At 38.4% G+C, this 19,698-nt stretch overlaps 2 long non-coding RNA genes across 2 annotated transcripts in view; one reads left to right on the top strand and one right to left on the bottom strand.

Annotated features, from left to right (window-relative positions):
- Positions 1-2,382: 2,382 nt before the first annotated feature.
- The window catches only part of LOC111926130 (uncharacterized), a 156,133-nt gene continuing 138,817 nt past the window's right edge, over positions 2,383-19,698 (bottom strand). The window contains exons 3-4 of the long non-coding RNA XR_015283653.1: positions 8,879-8,941; positions 2,383-6,339 (exon numbers count right to left, since the gene is read on the bottom strand). This is a non-coding gene — a long non-coding RNA (uncharacterized LOC111926130). The remainder of the gene's footprint in view (positions 6,340-8,878; positions 8,942-19,698) is intronic.
- On the top strand, positions 5,315-17,333 carry LOC147655016 (uncharacterized). The gene is made up of 2 exons (XR_015283651.1): positions 5,315-6,122; positions 16,328-17,333. It is a non-coding gene; the product is annotated as an uncharacterized LOC147655016 (long non-coding RNA).

The following is a 19,698-nucleotide window of genomic DNA, read 5'->3' as shown; positions in this document are numbered from 1 at the left end:
TTAATATAGGGAATAAAGAAAAGATGTGCTAAAGTATGGTGGGATGAGACACACTTGCGGTAAGTCCTAGGTATGTTTTTCCTTTATTCATATGCTCGGGTAGATTCCAAAGAAAGTTTTTCTCAAGGTACTTCAGGGAAAAAATTCAGTGGTTTACAACCGTACCATTTTATTCAGTTTGTCTTGTACTTGGGCCCGTTTAATCATAACTGTTGAGCTGACAAAATTCATTATTTTCCTTGAAATAAGAACTATTTTCAATATTGCAAAATAGATTCTTTACTGGATTTTCTTTCAAAGCACTGAGCCTGATCACAATGTCCTAGGCACACAAACAAAAAGGATTGCAATTACCTGGCAATATGGCATCCACTAAGACAAAGAAGTAAATTTTCACTATAATTATAGAATAATTATAGAATAATTTAATATTTTTGATAATTTAAATTTTAATACTGTAATAATAAATAAATTAATTTAATTAAATTAATGAATAATTCTAATAAATTAATGCAAATTAATTATATTGTGTTGTTACAGTTTAGCTTGTGGAGTTGGGGGGAACAAGTTAGTTCTTTTAATCTCTGTCATAGAAGGAATTATCTAAACAGGGTTTTCTAGCATCCTTCTTAATGAATGTGCATCTTATAAAAAACAGAAATTCTATTTTCTTCATGCTCAAAGTGTATGAAAATTTAGTCTAGGTTAAGATTTATAAAAACCTCAAACTCAACAGACTGGAGAGAAAGAGAATACTTTCCATTATTTCATCTTCATCATCAGACAGGACACAAGTCCTAAATTCTGGTGCTCTGTTCTCTCCATATATGTAGGTGCAGTCTGTCAGGCAAGTGCAGTTGGAGTGTAAGAACTTCCCTTGACATATGTTAATTGATCTCTGTGCCTAAGAACCTAAGGATATGATTAAGGTATGATATATGCTTCTGGTACATGGAAACCAGAGTCAATGTAATATAATACTGTAATGGAAAAAGAAACAAAGAATTTCTGTTCAGTGTGTGATTCTGAAAGTTACTATTTGCAACTTGCCCACTGTTAAAATCTGGCCTTCCCATGTTTTTTAAAAAGAGGAGTGACTGCACAAAGGTCTCTCACTCTCTGCAATAATCCCACAGTATTCACAGGTTTATTCAATTGTAAAATATTAGTTATATAGTAGATATCTATCACTTCTGTGTGCCATAGGAATCTCTGGCTAGAGACAGATGTCTACTCTTTGTGTTTTCAATAGATTTCCTCTATTACACCTCCTGAAGTTACTTGAAAGAATTTAATATTTTCACTTCCTCCTAGGTAAATCAATCCTGTGTTTTTCCTCCTGGAGTTTATTGTCTTTTTCTGTATTCTGTTTAGATTGAGGTCAATGTTTCTGGTCTCTGTTTCCTCCCCAGCTACCCCAACTCACTGCCACTTTTCCAGGCAGAAAAATCCCAAGTGACAGTCAGCGGCAAAGTGAAGGTCAGAGATTTCCCTGGCTGTCCTTCGACACCTTCCCGCAGCAGCCTGAGTCAGCAGTCAGCTTCTCACAGATTAGATCTGCCTGGTCTCTTGAGAGCACACACAAAAAATAAAACTTCAAGACTGATGACTCCTTCATGAGGAATCCAGTCATTTCCAATTCAGTCTTTCACCCTAGCAGATTTTTTTCTTCACAACTGTTAAATGATTTTCTCTTTAATCTGGTTCATATCCTATCCCAGGTAGGATAGAATGTGAGCCAGCTAAAGTCTGAACAAAAATTTATATCCATTTCACTTCAGTTAAATTCCTATGTGGGTAGCAAACAAGTAGAATGTTATGCACTTTTAACAGTTGGTCTTTTCCTTCAATCTTTTAGCATATCTTTAAAAATTCTGAGTAAATCCACATTTCACAAGAGTTTCTGTTGTTCTTAGACACAATTTTTAATTAAGACTCCTTCCACATGAAATATTTTTCTGGAAGAGGGAAGATTTGTTTTAAAACTAAATCTAAACTTTCAAAACTGAGTATTGTTTCTCATTTCCGATTATCTAACACAAGTCAGTTTACAGCCTTCAAAAATGTGTCTTCAGTATTCTCTGATGTTCAGTGGAGTTACTGGTGACAGCAGGATATAAGTTTTGACCAGTAGAGCAGTCTTAGTCCAAAGCCTGTCTTGAAGCAGTTTTTTGATGGCTACCCAGTAATAAATATGAGATGCAAATATAGCTCAATTATAAGGGGAAGGCTGGCTGACAAAATAAGTAAAATGCAGAGTCTTGCTGCGAGGGATGGTTGATTCTCATGCAAGGTCAACAGATGGAGAACACGAAGGTTTCTGCAGCATTTTTCTGGAATTTCCTTGTTTGCTAGCACAAATTCAACTAAGACAGACAATCATCACTTCAAAGCACCATTTTTTATTTACAGCAACATGATGTACCCTGGAGTATACAGCCTCATGGTCCAGGCACTACTGAGGACACCAGATACTTGCCTTCCATTTCCCTGGGTCAATGCTGCTTGCATTTCAGTGGGACTCATGGTCATGTTATGCTCACTTCTGCTGTCAGGCTGGTCTGCCACAGCAAGTCTCAGCCCAGATGGCAACTCCTGTGTGATCACAGGTGCAATGGAGATGGGATTCCCAGCAGCCAGGGGCTGCCTCAGCTAGTCAAGCTGCTGAAGGAAACACTGAATGGAGGAGCATGTCAGGAAATCATCAGGAAATCATCATTTCTCTAAGCCACAGATCTTCTTTAAACTCACTGCTCATCACAGGAAATACTTATCAACCCTTTCTGTGTCCATGGCCTTCACACATCCCTTTGTGTGAGGATGTTGCTCATCACACCTTAGGTCAAGCTCACTTCTTTGTTCCAAGAAACCAGTGTTAATACCACCATCCACCTTAAGCTTTAGCACAGAGGACAGAAGACTTCTGAAGGAAATAGCAATCAGAACCTGACACCCACAGCACCCTTAGGATCCCAAATCCATGTACACCTCACTCAGCAGAAAACCCCAGAGTATTTCCAGGTAAGCCTCAGTTGTTCTTATCTGAGGTGAACAGTACAGCTCTGAACATTTGGGTGACAGCTCTGACACACAGCTCAGTGTTGCACCACCAGCACTGTCCACACTTCTAAACGGAAGCAGCCACAGCTGCTCATTTCTGTGCTCAAGCCACCTCTGTCAACGTGAACAGAACTACCAAACCCAAACCTTCAGGAGATGTCAAATCAGGGAAGCCCATTTTGTGACTTCTGATGGTGCTTTCACCACGCCAGGACCTTCAGTCTTGCCAAAATGGTATTACTTCTGAGCATTTAAGTACTTTAAATAGTACTTATAAAGAAATTACTTACAGATTTGTGTCTCTGGCCTTTCAGAATCCACGATGACTAGAGATAGCCTTGCAAACTTACACCCTGAACTGAAATTTAGGCATCCGAGTCTCACTTAAGGGCTTGAATCTTCCCTTTACCCAGTACTGATGAGCCTGTTTGTGCCTGAAAATTGTACATAGCCTTGCAGATTAAGCAATGTCAAATTTCTTCCCTATTAAAGTTCTGGAGCAGCCCTAACACAGATAAAATGTGGGTCAGCTAGCATTTGGGAGAGTGCCAGGTTGCATATAATTCCTAGACAGCTCAGAAATTAGTTAGCATAGGCCAGAGACTGCTTCCAAAAGTGAGTTTGGGAGTTTTGAGTGGAAAAGAGTTCAATAGTATGGCCATAGGTCCTGCCAGTTGCAAATGTACTTAGAGCTAAACCCTCACACATGGCATTGAGGGACAGACACAGAAATCCTTTTGCATCTCAGCAACAATGTCCCACAGTCTAATTCAGCAAAGCAAAGAGAAAGAAGGATACAAAGAAAAGAGAAAAAGTATACGTGTATTAATTGCACAAATGAGGTTTGTCCTATGCTGGGAACTTTCTGTTCTTGGAGAAAAAAAAAAAATTAAAAATTCTGCTAACGACAGGACATGCCATGTTCTTAAGTTATAGAGTTGCACTTGTAAAATGGAAACACAGGCTCACAGCTGATAAATAGCCAGAGAGAGCACTCACCAAGCTGATTATAAATATGTGCTCAGATAGCTCAGGGACTCTGAGGATTGAAATCATGAGATACTCTACATGGCAACACAGTTACTTAAATACCTCCTCTTCCATAGGGAGTTCAACCATTATTCAAAGAGAGGAAGCATATTCACTCCTGAGTGCTCCAGAGATGGGACAGTTATGAAAAGCTTTCTGAACAAATGAAGCAAATTTGGTATCCTACAGGGAGACCAAACAACAGCTTCTGTCCCAGCCTCAAAACTGACTCTACCTCAATGAACAGAGACTGGAATGTAACTGGGTTCATGGACAGCAGCATTTGTTGAAGCCTGTCACTCCCTATTCAAGGGTTACTTATGAAAGTTAACAACTTTATACAATGGCAATAAATACAGCTGACAGCAAGAAAACAATTAGATTAACATAAACAGTTGAGGCTATAATGCTATTAAAAGGGACGCTCAAGAAAACTGCAGCCATTTCTACAGCTGTTTTGGAAAGTCTCTGGCAAAACATGCTGGATTGTCATTCTAAACGTCTGTGCTTCCCATGCTGGTTTCCTGAGGAAGGGTTTGTGGACGGACTTGTTTATTTATGACATTTTTTTTACCCCTCTTAGCTGTAGCTGTGGATTCCCCAGCCTTGTGAAAGTAGTCATTAGTTGCCTTTTTTGGCTAGGAGAAATCAGTGAAGAAACTGGCTCTTGTCCAGAGGGTTCCTGGAATTTTCTACCAATCTTGCGTAAGAGCTTAATAAAGTTAAATTCAATTTTATGTAAGATTTGTTCCAAGGCCATAGGTGTTTTGTGAGAACAAAGAGAAAAAGGGCTGAAACTATATTTGCTGTTCTGAAGTAAATCATACTAAATGAAATTCACATGGAACTCAGTAAGGTGATCATCCTCCAAGTGGAGGAAGACCACAGGTATCGGACCCTGTCATTTTAAATGGGAAGCAAAAGAAATCAGCATCACCTACTTACACATACCCTGAGGCTATTTTGAAGACAAGTTCCTTGGCTGTGCCAGCCTAAAGCAGCAATAAACTCCCACAAAAACAATGGACAATCACAGCACTTATGACCTTCTGTCCCTCTAGTGTTGACCTTTTTTTCTCTGGGAAACAGAAAGCAACCTTTTCTTTTATGTTTTAAAAACAAGCACTTCATCGCAAATGCCTCCCCCTCTGGAGGAAGGCATACAGAGCAAACACCTAATGGATTTTAGTCACGTTATTTAATATGCTACTAGAAGAAGAACAGATGCTACAGAAAAAGTGCATTCTGAACCCAGCATAACAGCATAAAATGTAGTAAAATATTAGCTCTTCAGAAGACATTTATGCACTTGGCACTGAACACATGAAGCTGAACAAAATACTGTCTTACGCAGAGTGCAAGTCCTATTTATAGAAGTTATGCTCCTAACAAAATCATCCATCATTTTCTGAAGTCTGCAATTCTGTGGTGATTTTCAGTCACATCCATAATGTCAGCAGTTGGTCACCCACACAGTACTGTACGCAGCACAACCGCCTGAATGCTGTTGTTCTGATCACCGATTACGGAGTTTGGCCTCTATTATTACATACTTATTGGGTGAGAGCCACGCAAAGTGCTTATTTCTCATTTCAGCTGGCTGGAAGGACTTGCCCATTCCTGACAATCGCCTGCTTGGACTAAATTACAACCCTTCCTCATGCTTCAGGACATTTTGAGCTGTGTAAATGTTGCCCATCTCCTGAAGGAACCAGAACAACAAGTTGACGTCAGCCCAGCGCCCCAGTGCTTCTTGCTGTGGAGTGTTCACATGCTGGCTGATACCAGATTCAATTTAAGATCTTGTTCTTCAGATCAAGGACTGGGCCTCGTATATCTCATGTACTACCTTGCTTGACAGCTTACCATGACCTAGCATGACAGCTGTGGTCACTGGTAATCACTGCCAAAAGGGAGGATCATAGGAGTGGGTGGAAAGGAAATCAGACATTCCTGGCAGCTGGCCTGCAGCTCTGAAGCTTCCTTTCACCAAACATCAGACTGAAAACAGATCTCCGCTTGCTGAAGAAAAGGTATGGGCTTCCACTTTTCAACCACTTTTCCTTAGTGCAACAAAAAAAAATGGTTTCCTTTCTCTGAAAAGACGAGAGGAAAGGCAAAAAATGGGAAAAAATGCATGTGTTCACTCGGTAGCGTGAAAACAGAGGGCCAGAGAAGGCTGCTCTTCCCTGGGTTGTTACTCTCATTTTTGTTAGCAACAGTAGATAAGGCAGGCGGGGAATGATGGTCCTTGGAAAGCAAAACAGAGAAATGTTTAGCATATAAACAGGGAATTACACAACACAGAAAAGTTTTAACTTGTATTTTGATGAGCATACTACACAGAAAATGATATATTACAGTAGAACTTAATAGGCTACTGTTAAATTTTCACAGATTCAGTAAATACCTACCATGCAGTTCCCCTCAAGGGCCCAACAGAATTGCCTCTACCTCCAAGGAAAATAACCAAAGTTTTTTCTCAAAAATAATCCATCTGAACCCAAGGAAATTCTATGCTGTTTAGTCCCATAAACACTTCCCTCAGTAATGTGGAAGAGTTTCTGCTTGCTTGGCTAAAATTTCATCTTTTTTTAGGGCAGATGGAAGAGAAAGTAAGAAAGAGGAACAACAACTGACAGCAGTTGTGAAATCACACAGTCCACAAACCCATTGATTTGAAAACAAATAAGTAAGATTTAGTAGCTATGTCCACCATGGTAAACCCCCAAAATCCAAGAATTTCCCCAGCTTGCGGGCCTGCCAATAATTTCAGAACAGTATTGTGAAATCCTACAGCTCTTTGTTCCAGCTGAGCCTGCTTAATTGGAATTCCTCAGCATTTAGACATATTTCCTTAACAGCATATGATACAAATAATCACTTCAGGAGACAGTCGAACATATAACACAGGCTCTTTTTTAAAAAAATATTGTTGTTATAAAAGACAATAAGCAAGACAGTTCCCCGAGAGATTTTTGTCAAACCAAATGTGATCAAAACCATCCCAAAGTTTTTGAGGTTGTACACACTGACAGATTAAAAGCCTTTCTCTAATCCCATCGCCACAACTCTTTCAAGTGAACAAACATGCAAAGACATTTCAAGCACTATGGCAATGTTGACTCGGAGCATTGTTAACTCCTACCAAAAGGCTGTGGGAAACAGAGAAAAATGATAGAAGGTTTCGTTTATTAATCTGTGATGAAAACCAGGCTTCTGTTGATGAAGGGGGCAGGGGGAAGGGTAAAGATAGGCTTGTCTGCTTAATGTTTGGCCCAGTTATAGGTGATTTTTTTTTAAAAAAAAAGCAAGCAGCTGAGCACATTGCTTCTGGCTGTGTCTTTCTGTAGGTTGCCAGTTGCCAGCACTCACAAAGCACAAGTTATGTAATGAGCTCCTATCAGGAATCCAAGTTCAAAAACATTTCATGAACTCCCATGCTGTTCTTGCTAGAGCAAATGTTTCTGATAATGAAAAGTCAGTATCACCCTGATTCAGCTGTCTTGGCCCTCTCCAATGGCAGCACTTTTTGCTTTCCCTCAATCTCTTCTCCCTTCCTCACAACAATCCCTGCTTTTTTCTTAAAGGGGCTCTTCCCTGTGCCCCTTCACTGGCTTGTGCTAGAGAAGAAAAACAGAGGAGGAAGCATTTTTGCCCCTCCCATACCTCTGAAACAAGCTGGTTTTCCCTGCTTATTGTTTGGAAGTACCTCATTTCTTTAGCAAGTGCAAAAGAAACACTGGGTTTACAACCAAAATATATTCATCACAAGGCAGTACTGATAGAATAGCTTTTCTGAGTTAATTTTGAGAGTAAATACCTAAATTTCAGAGCAATCTTTCTCCCAGAAATGTGTTTACTTCTGATGGAATTATTTAGAGCACTTTTCAGGAAAATTTTGCAATTTTTTACTGAAATAATTATTGGGTGACTTCCTGAGTGAGGAATTTCATTTGCAACCACTCTGCCACTTTCATATCATTAAAATCAATCAGGGAGATGGATAAGAGCATGTAAGTATTAAGGGATCTAAATTAGAGTGCATAAAGAGGAAATAATGCAGAACAGCTCTTTCAGTCTGGATTCATTGGGAGTTTTATGCCAGTATCTGAATGTATAAATATTAGTCAATATATTTCATCAGGTAAATAACAAAAACCTACTTCCTTGGTTAAATTCAAATAGAAGAAACAAATTTAAATAAAATTGCAATAGAGTCAAAATTAGTGTAAAATATCTGTACATTTTAGAGATATGTAAAAATATCTCATCAAAACGGAAACTTGAATTCAAAACACTATTAAATTGTGATTCCTTATGATTCTGTTCCCAGTGTAGTTACTAATATACTTAACAAACAGCTCATTCTTTAAGAAATAATGAAAAAATATTCCTATCATTGTGTCTAAGTAAATACAAAATTTAAGCCAAAGTATCTTTGGGAGGTTTCATCCATGACAGTCAGTGAAAAAATTCCCATGTCTTTCAAGCAGACTTCAACACAGATACTTAGAGTCAGGATATCTGAACAAAATGTATTTAAAAGATTTGTAAGGTACTGGAAAAGTATACTGATAGGAACTTTCAGAGTACAATTAGTTTAACTAATAAAATATCCATATTTAATTCTCAATGTAATTCATCACATCTTGAAATAAAGGAGATGAAAATTGATGAATATAAAAGCTATCTCTAAAATAGCAACAGAAAGTTGTATTACTATATCAGACACAGTAATTTTCAAATAATTATTTAACTTTTACAAAGAATTTTTTCTTTATTTTACCTTAAATTTCAGGGATTTTGTTTATTTGTCAGTTCGGGTTTCCTCAAATTGAAATGATGAATCCTAGAAAGAAGGGAATAAAAGTTATCAGGCAGAGTTTGTTTTTAAAAATCAGTCTTCCATTGTGTTAGCCAAAGATCACAAGTACTTCTGCTCCATTAATTTGTGGTTTAACAAGTCGCTTAAGCTGTATGTGTGGAGGAAGAATACCCTTTGTGTCAGTAGAAAGAACAGTTAATGTTACTAATATTAAACATGGATAGATAAATTATAATGGAGGTTCTTTTCACTTTAGTAACTCCAAACAGTAGTTATTTCTTTCAGTGAAGCAAACATCAATTAATTTATACCACTTTGAGGCACAGAAACATTGACAATCTTCCCAAGCCAATGAGAGAATCAGCAACAGCAGCCAAGTGCTACAGGTTTAAGATGCAGCTATAAGAATACTTTAGAAATAATACCTTAGAAATTAAACAAAACACAAGAACTGCCTATGATGACTCAGACCTCAGATCCCACAACCACTTCAGAAACCTCATGAGTTCTGTTTCCATGAGTTCCCAGTGAAAACCAGGCAATACTGTTTAACTGACTGCAGGTCACAAGGCTATACAAGACCTGCTTCAGTTTTTATATCTCTAAAATAGGGCTAATGGTACCAAGCTCTCTAAAAAAGGCTTTGCATTCTTTCACATCAAAACATGGAACTATACTAATTTTGGACCTACATCTACTGAAATCAAACATAGCTCACAGATTCAAATACTGCTCATAGGTTATGTCATTCCAATCTAGAGCTCTGAGAAAACTGAAAATGTCACAAGTGTCAGCTTGCTGCTTCATGAAAAAGCATTGTGAATGAAACATGTAAAAGTAGCAACTGCATAAGCAAAGAACAGGAATCCTGGTTTGTAACTTACAGTCATTGAACATCATACCATAAGCAAAATAAAATATTTATTGCTCCAAGGTCTTATGTAATTTGGTTTCTTTTCTCCCTTGAATGTATTAAACTTTGAAATATTAATGACTCATTATGTTGCACATGCTTTGCAAAATAATGCAAATTAATCTACATAAAACAGCAATTTACTAAAGATTTTGTTGTTTTTGTAAAGCAAAAGAAAATACACAAACACAGTTATTTCATATGACCAACAATTTTTTGAAGTCCCAAATATAAGTTCTGGAATAAATTTTGAACAAATTGTTGATTAGTTGCAAGACTTATAATATAATGTTAGCTAATACTTGAAATCTTGCCTGGTGTGCTTGAATTTGCCTGAATTTGAACAAGACCAGTGATGAAGTTCCTGGGCCTAGTGGCATTGGCACTACTACCAAACAGAAATCATGTCAGCATTGCTCTGAAGTGAGAACAAGACCATTCATGCTTTTAAAATACTCCTATAGAAAACAGAAATTAACCAACCTAGATGCTCACATGACTAAGAAAGCAAGCTATGATCTTATAAACCAGAGTGAAAAAAATGTTCTGAAATAAACCCTTTTCAAGAAACTGCTTTCTGACTGGTAACATTGACTTCAGCAGCAGTCATAGCCAGACGGGAACCTGGACACTTGCAAAATTGTTACTGAAGGAAGAAAATTTATTTCAGTACCTAATCATCAAGACACGATTAGAACACATTCATAAGGTCTAACTTCAATTTCAGAAAATATTGCCCTATAGCCAAAAAAAGATAATGGATTTCAGAAAGCTGGGTGACTGGTGGAAAGCACTGTCGTGAAAGTAGTGAAAATAGCTACTTTCACCAGTTTGCTCCACACAGTTTTTCAGCACCATCTGTTAAGGTTTGCTTCAAGGATTTTGATTAGGACAGATGCACAGCACAGCAACCTCCTATTCCCTGGTAAAGTTGCAGTCTTGTTTTCTGAAACAGAAATTTTCCCTAAAATGTCTCCTAAACTGAAGCTTATGCACATTCTGAAAGTAGCAATACAAGAACTATCACCAGACTTGTGGCCCTAAGTTGTTCTACATTCCAGTCAATCACATTAATTTTGTGCAACTAGTCAATGAGTTATAAGGCATAGTTCTGCTTGTACTTCTTTTGAATCAAGACGACTCATTTTTCATTCAGAGCCATATCTTTAATTAAATCCTTCTACATTCCTTAGAAATATGTGCTGAAAAGCATGTCAGTTCATCCTTCTTTAAGTCTCACTTCATGTCAGAGTAGTACATACTATTTATGTAGTAGAGTTGATATTTGTTTGAATGGTCCAGCTGTCTTTGTCGTCAGATTCATCCCATCTGCTTTTACCTATGTAAAAGCTGGGTATGGCCTCTAAATCTCATCTAGGATTCCTGCACCCTATTTATCAGAAAAAAATTGGGGGCTAACAGAGATTAATTATTGCATCCTAACTTAGGTAGTTTACGTATTTCAGATGAATCACTACCTGGATGCAGGTTTTTACTGTTAATGAAAAAAGAAAACTAAAAAAGAATATTACTCATGGGCATCTAAAGTCAAATTTAGACCATTACATGTAGGTGAAACGCATTTTGCCTTTAGTATTTGGAACTCCACTTAGGATTGGGCTATCTTAGACTTACACCATGAACCTGCCTAGGCCATGGGAAGAGAACCCATACTAAATCTCCACCCATTAGTGAGAAAAAACTTATGGATGCCAGTGACTTCTATAAAAAACTATACCGGTCCCAATGGCATAGTAATTCATGACATTGCCTTGTTTATAGCATCTGAAACAAAGGAAAATCTGTATTTTCCAAAAGAAACACTGCATAAGTGCAATATTAGAGAAGTTTATAAGATTCCAAGTAGTTAATAATAAACAGGACAAAAAAACATGTCCGTATGCTGGCAGAACACCACCCCATGAATCATGCACCTACTGTGAACAAATATTTGTTGGACAGCTTCACTGGGTTTTTTTGATGTGTCATACTGCATTCATAGGATGACATCTGAGAAGAGAGGATGAGCAATGAAAGAATAAATGTTTTGGGTTATAGTAATAGCTGTTTTTAAACCTTTGGCTAGATCTTCTCCAAGGCCTTCCAGTAGTACTCCTACAGCTCCAGTGCAGTACTCTATCCAGAAGTACTCCTAGATACAGAAAGTAACAGTTCCCATCCACAAAGACACACAAAAATAAGAGAATTATCTTAAAGCAAAATAATTATGCGTTCCAATGAAATGGCAATTTAAACTCTTTATGTAGGAATTGACAAATGCACAGTAATCTCAACACGTGCCAGAAAATTTTGTGGCTAGTATCAGCCTCATTAATTGTTTTCCTAGATTAATTGATTTCCTAGATGATCTTGTGATCAGCACAGGAGAGACACAAGCATTGTCAGGTGAAAGACTTGAGGCAACTTTCTGACTCTTGGCCAAAATCTCTCCCTCCTCTTTCCCTCCCCATAGCATTCAAAGTATTCTAACTCTCTGCAATAAGGGTATGTGATCTCAAAGAGACCTGACAGAAATGAAATGGCCATCTCAGAAGATGGACACATAGGATCTCCTAAATACTTCTTTTGCTGCCAATAACATTCTATGTTATTGGCAACAAAATGCTACAGAAGACATGTGAATTTTTAAATAAAATAAAATTTTGAATGCAATATATGTTTAAATATTTAATGAAAAAAATAAAACATAAAAGCTTTTAACACAATGATGCTGCAAATATTATTTCAACACGGTCTGAAAAGGTTGGATGTTATAACAAAATCAGTAGCAACAGAAATCTTTCACTTAACACAATGTCTGAAACAGAAATTATGGTTATAATGATGGCAGTTGGGGAAGAAAAGGCTACTGCAGATACAGCCTGAGAAAACTGTGCACACCCAACATTAGGAAAGGATCTTTTTCTCAAGATTCTGGCCCTTCCTCACTGTGCTCCTTTCTAAATACAGCATTAGCTGCCTGTAAAAGCAGTGAACAGGCACAGTATTGCTGGGAAACAGAGAGGACCGCACAAAGCTCAATTAGAGTACATTCTGAGTAGGAATTATTTTATCTTCAAGATGGAGAAAGGAAATAGTTACTCCAGTGGCTGAGAAAATCATGAATGCTGCAGGAAGAGCTCCAGTTAAGTCAAAGACTATGAAGTCCCTACTGGTGTGGACTCTGTGCCTTCCAGGATGTGCCTACATTGAGACACCCAGTTCTGGTAACCAGTGGAAAGATACTTTGAGCAGCATGATCTGAATCTCTTTACTAGATATTCTGCTAAACCCTCATTGAAAGTATGGAGAGAAGGAAAGCCAAATTAATTCTGTGTTATAGTTCTTCCTAAAGGATGTGAGGAAGCGGAAACATTCTTTCCACAGGTACTGCTGAACAAAAAAGAGGCACAGCCACTGGAAGACTGCACAAAGGTTGACTCCATCTGGAAGAATGTCCTCACGTATGTCCACAGTCAGATGAAAAATTCAAGGAATGAAGAACAAAGGACACCTAGGAGGGATTGCAGACAGGCAATAAACTACAGCTTGCAACACAGCTGCAAAGATCAATACAACTCTGTGTTGAATGCACATATGCATCTGGAGATAGTGCATGCTGGACACTTCAACAGTTAATACAGTTCCCATATGATCCTACATGATCTTAACATGTCAGCTACAGACAGCTGAGCATCAGTTTACCAGAATCATATGATGAAAAGTAGTGCAGTTTCTGAGCCAAGGAATGCTATGTAATAGATTACTATTTAATTTTCTGTATAAACATATTTATAGCGCATCTAAGAGGTCTCAGAGAAAGGACTGTGGACAGCAGCCTGGGGTAGTATTTGCAATGTAAACACCAAGAATGAAGGGAGCAAATTACAACTCTAGGCAGAAAAAAAGTAATCCATCTATAGAGAAAAAAACTATTGAACAAAAAGTATCAGGCTTTGGTAAAATGTCTTAAAAATATGAGGGAATTTTCATTGCACGAAAACTAGGAGAAGACCAGATGACTTAATAAGTAATTTCAAAAATATGCTTTTCAAATTCTACCCTGTACTAGTTTTCACACTATTGATTGGAATGACATGAAAACCAAGTAAATTGAGGACACTCACAAACACATTGAAGAGAATATTGAAGAACATGTCTGCAATTTTCTGTGTGGACTCCTTTGAGTGTTTGCTTGCCAGAAGAGTGCAGAGACACAGAACTCCTAGTAAGAAGTGGGGCTAACTCTAGGGCTCCTCAGCAAAATCTCATTAAAAAGTTATTCTGCAGTTTCATCAGGCAATAACAGCACTTCCCAGCTTTAAAATTTATTTTTTTCAAGTTCTGAATTAAAATTTTTCATTGTTTTGTGTCTTGTGGGTAAGAATTTCTCCAAGGTCTGTTTCTTTTCCTATTTTAGGTGGATAAAGCCTTAAGAAACACAGCGAGTCCCACAGAGATGTCAAAAGCAGGGGGTAGAAATCAGTCACACGGTCTTTGCCTTCAGCACATCAGCTGACTGACTTTACCTGAGGAACTGACTTACCCAGCACAGAGATTTATAGATTCTGTGTCAGAATTTAACTGTTGGCACAGCAATATATGTTGTATTATTCACTTCATCCTCTGCAAAGACATGTTTCATGCAAAGGCAAAGGCATTTACCTCTCGTTCATCTTCAAGACTACTGTTTGCAGCAACTGCTGCTTGCCTGCAGACTTCTCTAATCACTGAGCAAAGAATTCTCCTAATTGCTGAGAGCTTTTGGTTTCCCAAAATAGCTGACCTTCTTCCTTTTTGAAGAAAAAACTTTCCTCTGCCTTTCTGCCTGCCTCCCCACCCCCTTCCTGCTGGCAGACATGAGAAGAGAACTGTGTTTGTTTTCACGGTAAATGGGAGGCCGGGGCAGTGACAAGGCTGATCTCACAGTTTCCAGCTGTAATATTTGATTTCTTTACAGCTGCACTTATGCAGAACTCAGAAACTAAATTAGTCCAGTAAGAGCAAAATGCATAAAAGTCTCTCAGCTCAAAAAAACCCAAAAAAAAAAAAACAAACCCAAAAGAACCTGAAATGTTTGAGTGGTGGCAGCATGGTTCTTGAAAGCAAATACTCCAGCTAAAACACAAGAATTATTTGGGCCAAAACTGCTCAACTGCAGCTGAGCCTCTACTTCCATAAACAGGGATATGACAGCTTTTCGAGTGTTGAAGATCCCAGGTTTTACAGTAAAACGAGACAAAAGTTGGCATTTTTAGATTACCTGAAAATGTCCTGGAAGGGCTCAGGGAAATAATTTCAAGTTCCACTTAAAAAAGAGGAAAAAAACCCCAATTACTATTATAAACTTTCATTATCTCCCACTAACAAAGACAACCATCTATCAGTCATTGTGACAATGCTGGTCTGCTGCTTTTGAGTTTGTAGCATTTTTTAATGCACAGAATTCTTGTCTTTAACACTACTGATATTAAGGATTTACATTAGTCACTTTCATACATTAAAAGTGCTTTTCTACTTAGTTTTTCTTTTCTTTGGACAACAAGAAGAGCAACAGAAAAACATCTGAACAGAAACTCAAACTAGATAAATAGGGTTTTCAAAAGAAACTGATAATTTTTTTAAGTAATATTTTTATGAACCCTAAAACAGGTCTGATCTTCTGCTGGAAAAACTCAAAGTTTCTCCAGAGCTGAAGTCTGAAGAGGAAAGGAATTAAATAAATTAAATAAATTAAATAAATTTAATATAATCACTTGAGTGTTTTTGACAAGACTGATCAGAATGCTTAGATAATGAGCATCCAAAGGTGAAAATCTGACACTCTACTCCTAGCCCTGGCATTAACTTCATAATCTTTTAAGTTTTTATTAATGCTAAGTTCAAGGCAGAAGAATTAATATATTTATTTTTATTTTAATGAAAATGCTTCTCTCATGCACAGACTTTCAAACTGAGATTCACCAAACAACACACTCTTCTGGAAGACTGAGAAATCCTTTCCTTTGCTCTCAGCCCAGCACTTGGGAGGCCAACCATCCTGTGGCCCCAGGAGGTTAAGATCAAGCCTGTAGATTCACCAGCAGACACCTGGAAGCCCTGAGACCCCCTGGCTCCAAGTGAGGCCCCCAGGTTCTTAACTACAGCAGCTCTGGAGCTGACTGCAGCACAAGGCAGGCTGTGTTGCAGACCATCAGAAGGGTTTCCTTAAAAAGAGGCCCATTTCCTTTTTCACCTCTTAGCAGATCAAAGCTGACCCTTTGTCATACATTTTGTTTCATTCTGTTCAGCTTTATAACAGAAGTTGTTTAGCTGGAAAAGGCTTTGGATAGCTCTAGCTGTCCATGTATTCTTATCCTTGAAAGAACTTTTGGTTTTGTTGTAAGATCAGTGACATGGAAAAGACTTCTTGCGCACAGCATCGTAATTAGTGTGGTTAGCCCTACTGTTACTCTGCAAGTTACCAGGCAAACCTGACTTCTGTTCTTATTTTCTAGAGACCACCTAGACAGAGTTGGTGTGTGATCCAAAACCTGTGATAAGAAGGTTCAAATAGAAGATATTAAGAGCTAGAACACTTCTGCAGACCTGGGGACCTGGGTATTTCCAGCCTTGCCACTACCTTCTCTGGAGCATTTTTTCACCAAGCACTTCAAGTCCATGGGAGCTATTGCCTTCCTTCCTTGGTATAGATGCTTGCAAATTAAATGATGATGGGAAACACTCACATTTCTTTCAAATCACAGAAACCTTATTTCAATTTGAATTTTGGAAAGAAACTTGGGAAGTACTAATTACTCCAGCTGGTTCATTCCAGGACAAGCAAAGAGAAGAGAAAAACAAGACTCTTCAGCTCTTGTTGCAAAAGAGCAAAGCAGACCCAAAGCAGAAGCAAAGAGAAGCAGAGTTATGAGGTAAACTCCTTGGATGTGCCTTTTCCAGACATTACAGCTCACTTCTCACTCATTCTTTCTCTCAACCAGTCCCATTCCGACACCATAAAGTAGAGCAACTTGAGGTGACCCTGGATTAGGCCAATTGCAGGCAGCTTCTCCATAACTGCACACCAGCTGGGAGCTGTTCTTACACAGCCACATGCACTCTGCCCTCTCCAAGGCAAGCTATAGGAGGCCATTGCCAAAGGTGCCCATTCCTCCATCCCCTGCCAGCAGCAACAGCTTTGGGTCAACACAGCTCTCGATTAACTCCTTGCACATCTAGAGAAGCAGCATGGAGACAGTCTAGGATGAACCATGTGCCTCAAATACCGACCAAACACATTATTAATTTTCATTAATGTGTGCTTGCTCTGTAAAAATGTTCCTCCTGCATAATATGTGCATCAAATTATTTCCACACTAAGGCTTTCCTTATAGATTTTCTAGTGTGATTTGGTAAATTACTTACTCAGCCCCAAAACACTGCTATCTTTCTAAGTATGCGTTTAGCTATCTTTTTGGATGTTTACAGCTTGTAATCTTTAAATAAAAGTCTTGCACTGCAGAGTTCATTATGGTAGAGTTATTTTGCAGCATGTTATTCCATACACAGGATTTCAAGGAGATGATAAAAAGGAAAATAATCAGTTTATTTTGCTCACACTCCATCCATTCCATTTTGTTCATATCTAAAAGTACTAAGATTTTCTAGAGTAAGAGGTTTCATAGCCAACCGTTTCCTTATCCCACTTTGGCCCCAGTCCCCTATCACAATAACCCACACAAAACACAATCTCCCACACTGACAGAAAGAGCCCTTATGAATACAAATGCCTGTGGAGAACTTTTTATTTGGCAGCTGTACGGTATTGTGGACTTATTATCCACAAAAGAGTTTTATTTTCCTCAAAATGGAATTAAAGTGCATTAAAAAACCAAGAAAAATGTTGTTATTGCACATCACACTTTAGAAAATGCCAAGAAGTAAAGGAGAAAACCATTTGCTTTTTTCCTGTACCATCAGTATCATCTGACCAACTGCTAATTGTACTGCTGAGGTTTTAAAGACCTCTATTCAGGTAAGTGCTGGCCAAAAAAAAAAAAAAACCCTCTCATTCATCAAAGCACAAGTACTTTCAAGAGTAGCCTAGTAACACAGAAAAGACTTGAAAATCCTCAAAGTCCAGCCACCTATGGAGTGATCATGTGAAAAAATGTCAAAGAATCACTTTTGTAAACGCTTAAGACAACTGCTACTGAGTGGTAAATACAAAATACTGTTTAATTGCAATTTTAAAAAATTCTTCCTGCTTTCAGTCATTATAGGTCTGTCCCTCGGATAGAAATGGGAATTCTTTCAGTTTTCAAGCCTGTGCTCTCCTTTCATTGCAATGAGGACCTAATTCAGAGCTTTAAACTGTGTTCTGCAATGCATAATTAATCTGGCTTCATAGAGACCTGGACAAAAGACCCCATTCAATCTTCAGCTCCTTCCCCCTGAGATATTGTTATTTCTAAAAACTCCTGCCAGCTGGGCTGGAGGGAAATCTCAGCACTGTGGGAGAATGAACAAACTACAGGCCTCCAAGGGATTTGAAGTAACTATCTGACTAAATTGGATTAGAAAGTAAGGAAGGGGAGGGGAAGGAGGGCTTATTCTGAAGTCTACAAAAGCTCATAAAAAATTCTTAGAAGATTTTCATATGGTGAAGGGGAGAGAAATATGCAAGTTTTTATAACGAAACTGAGAAAGAATTTTAAAACATGCGTGAGCCAATACACTTGGGGATATTTGAAGGGATTACTGCTGGTATTATTTCAGGAAAACTGTTGTGTCTGCCTTGGAGCTTTGAAATGGCATTTCTATGCAAAATCTGGGCTGCCCTGCAATCCAAAATAGTCATACTTTCCTTCCAGGTATTTGATACATATCCTGTTTGAACTTATAATGTAACCTAACCATAAGTTGCTTTAAGTTTCCTCCAAAGCATATCGCAATTAAAAGCCTCTGCCTAGAAGGATTTCAAAGGGCTATGGAAAAACAAATTCAGTCTTGTTTAGAGAGCCAGTACCCTGCTTTTGTTCCCCCCACAAGCTTATTCTCCAAAGTGTGTCAGTGACGCTGCCCAGATCACCTGGCCATCTCTCACACTTTTCACAATATTTTTAGCAGGCACATACTCAGGAATATTTCCCCATTTACCAGCAGACCTTTTGGAAGACAAGGTGGAAAAAGCTCAGAGCCCTGCTGGGATAGTGGGTGCCTGGAGGAGAAGTTGCTTTGAGCTCTGTTTCCTCTGGCTGGCTGTGCCGTCCCCCCTGACAGGGACCTGCTGCTTGCAGGCTTTCTGCTCCTGCAGCAGTAATGCTCTGAAGTTATGTGGGTTTAGCCAGGACAAGACTTGGCTCACTACCTTAAGAAATATTTTCAGAAGTCAGATATTTTAGCCACCCTAACCAACACCCCCCACATTAAAATGGGCAGCCCTTACAGCTGCAGTGACTTCTCCACAGACAAAACAAATAAAAATATTCCCTAAAAGTTGATCTACTTAGAACTCACATGTTGTTATAGAGTAAAAACTGTGGTACTTTTCAGAGGTCTGGCATGCACTGAAGAGATTAGCCTGCACAATGAAAAATGCACCCTGTTGGATGATGCATCTCTGTAAAGATGGGTGCACAAAAATTACAGCGCATCAGAGCAATCCTAATCAGTCCTTACCAAAACCAAACATTTGTGTTTTTTCATTATCACCATTTGCTATTTCTAGACGTATTGTCACAGAATAATTTTCTATGATCTCCCTTTGCCCTGAGGAGGAAGTGCAGGTAAGAAAGAGGAGAGCAGGATTAAATAATTTTTTTGAAAAGGACAAAACGAGATTCAGCAAGATCCTTTAAAACAGTGGAGGCTTTTTTTTTTTAAC

Source organism: Cyanistes caeruleus, chromosome 2 (genome assembly GCF_971803275.1).
Source record: "Cyanistes caeruleus chromosome 2, bCyaCae1.hap1.1, whole genome shotgun sequence".
Taxonomy (NCBI): Eukaryota; Metazoa; Chordata; class Aves; order Passeriformes; family Paridae; genus Cyanistes; species Cyanistes caeruleus.
This window is presented reverse-complemented; position numbering and strand designations above follow the sequence as displayed.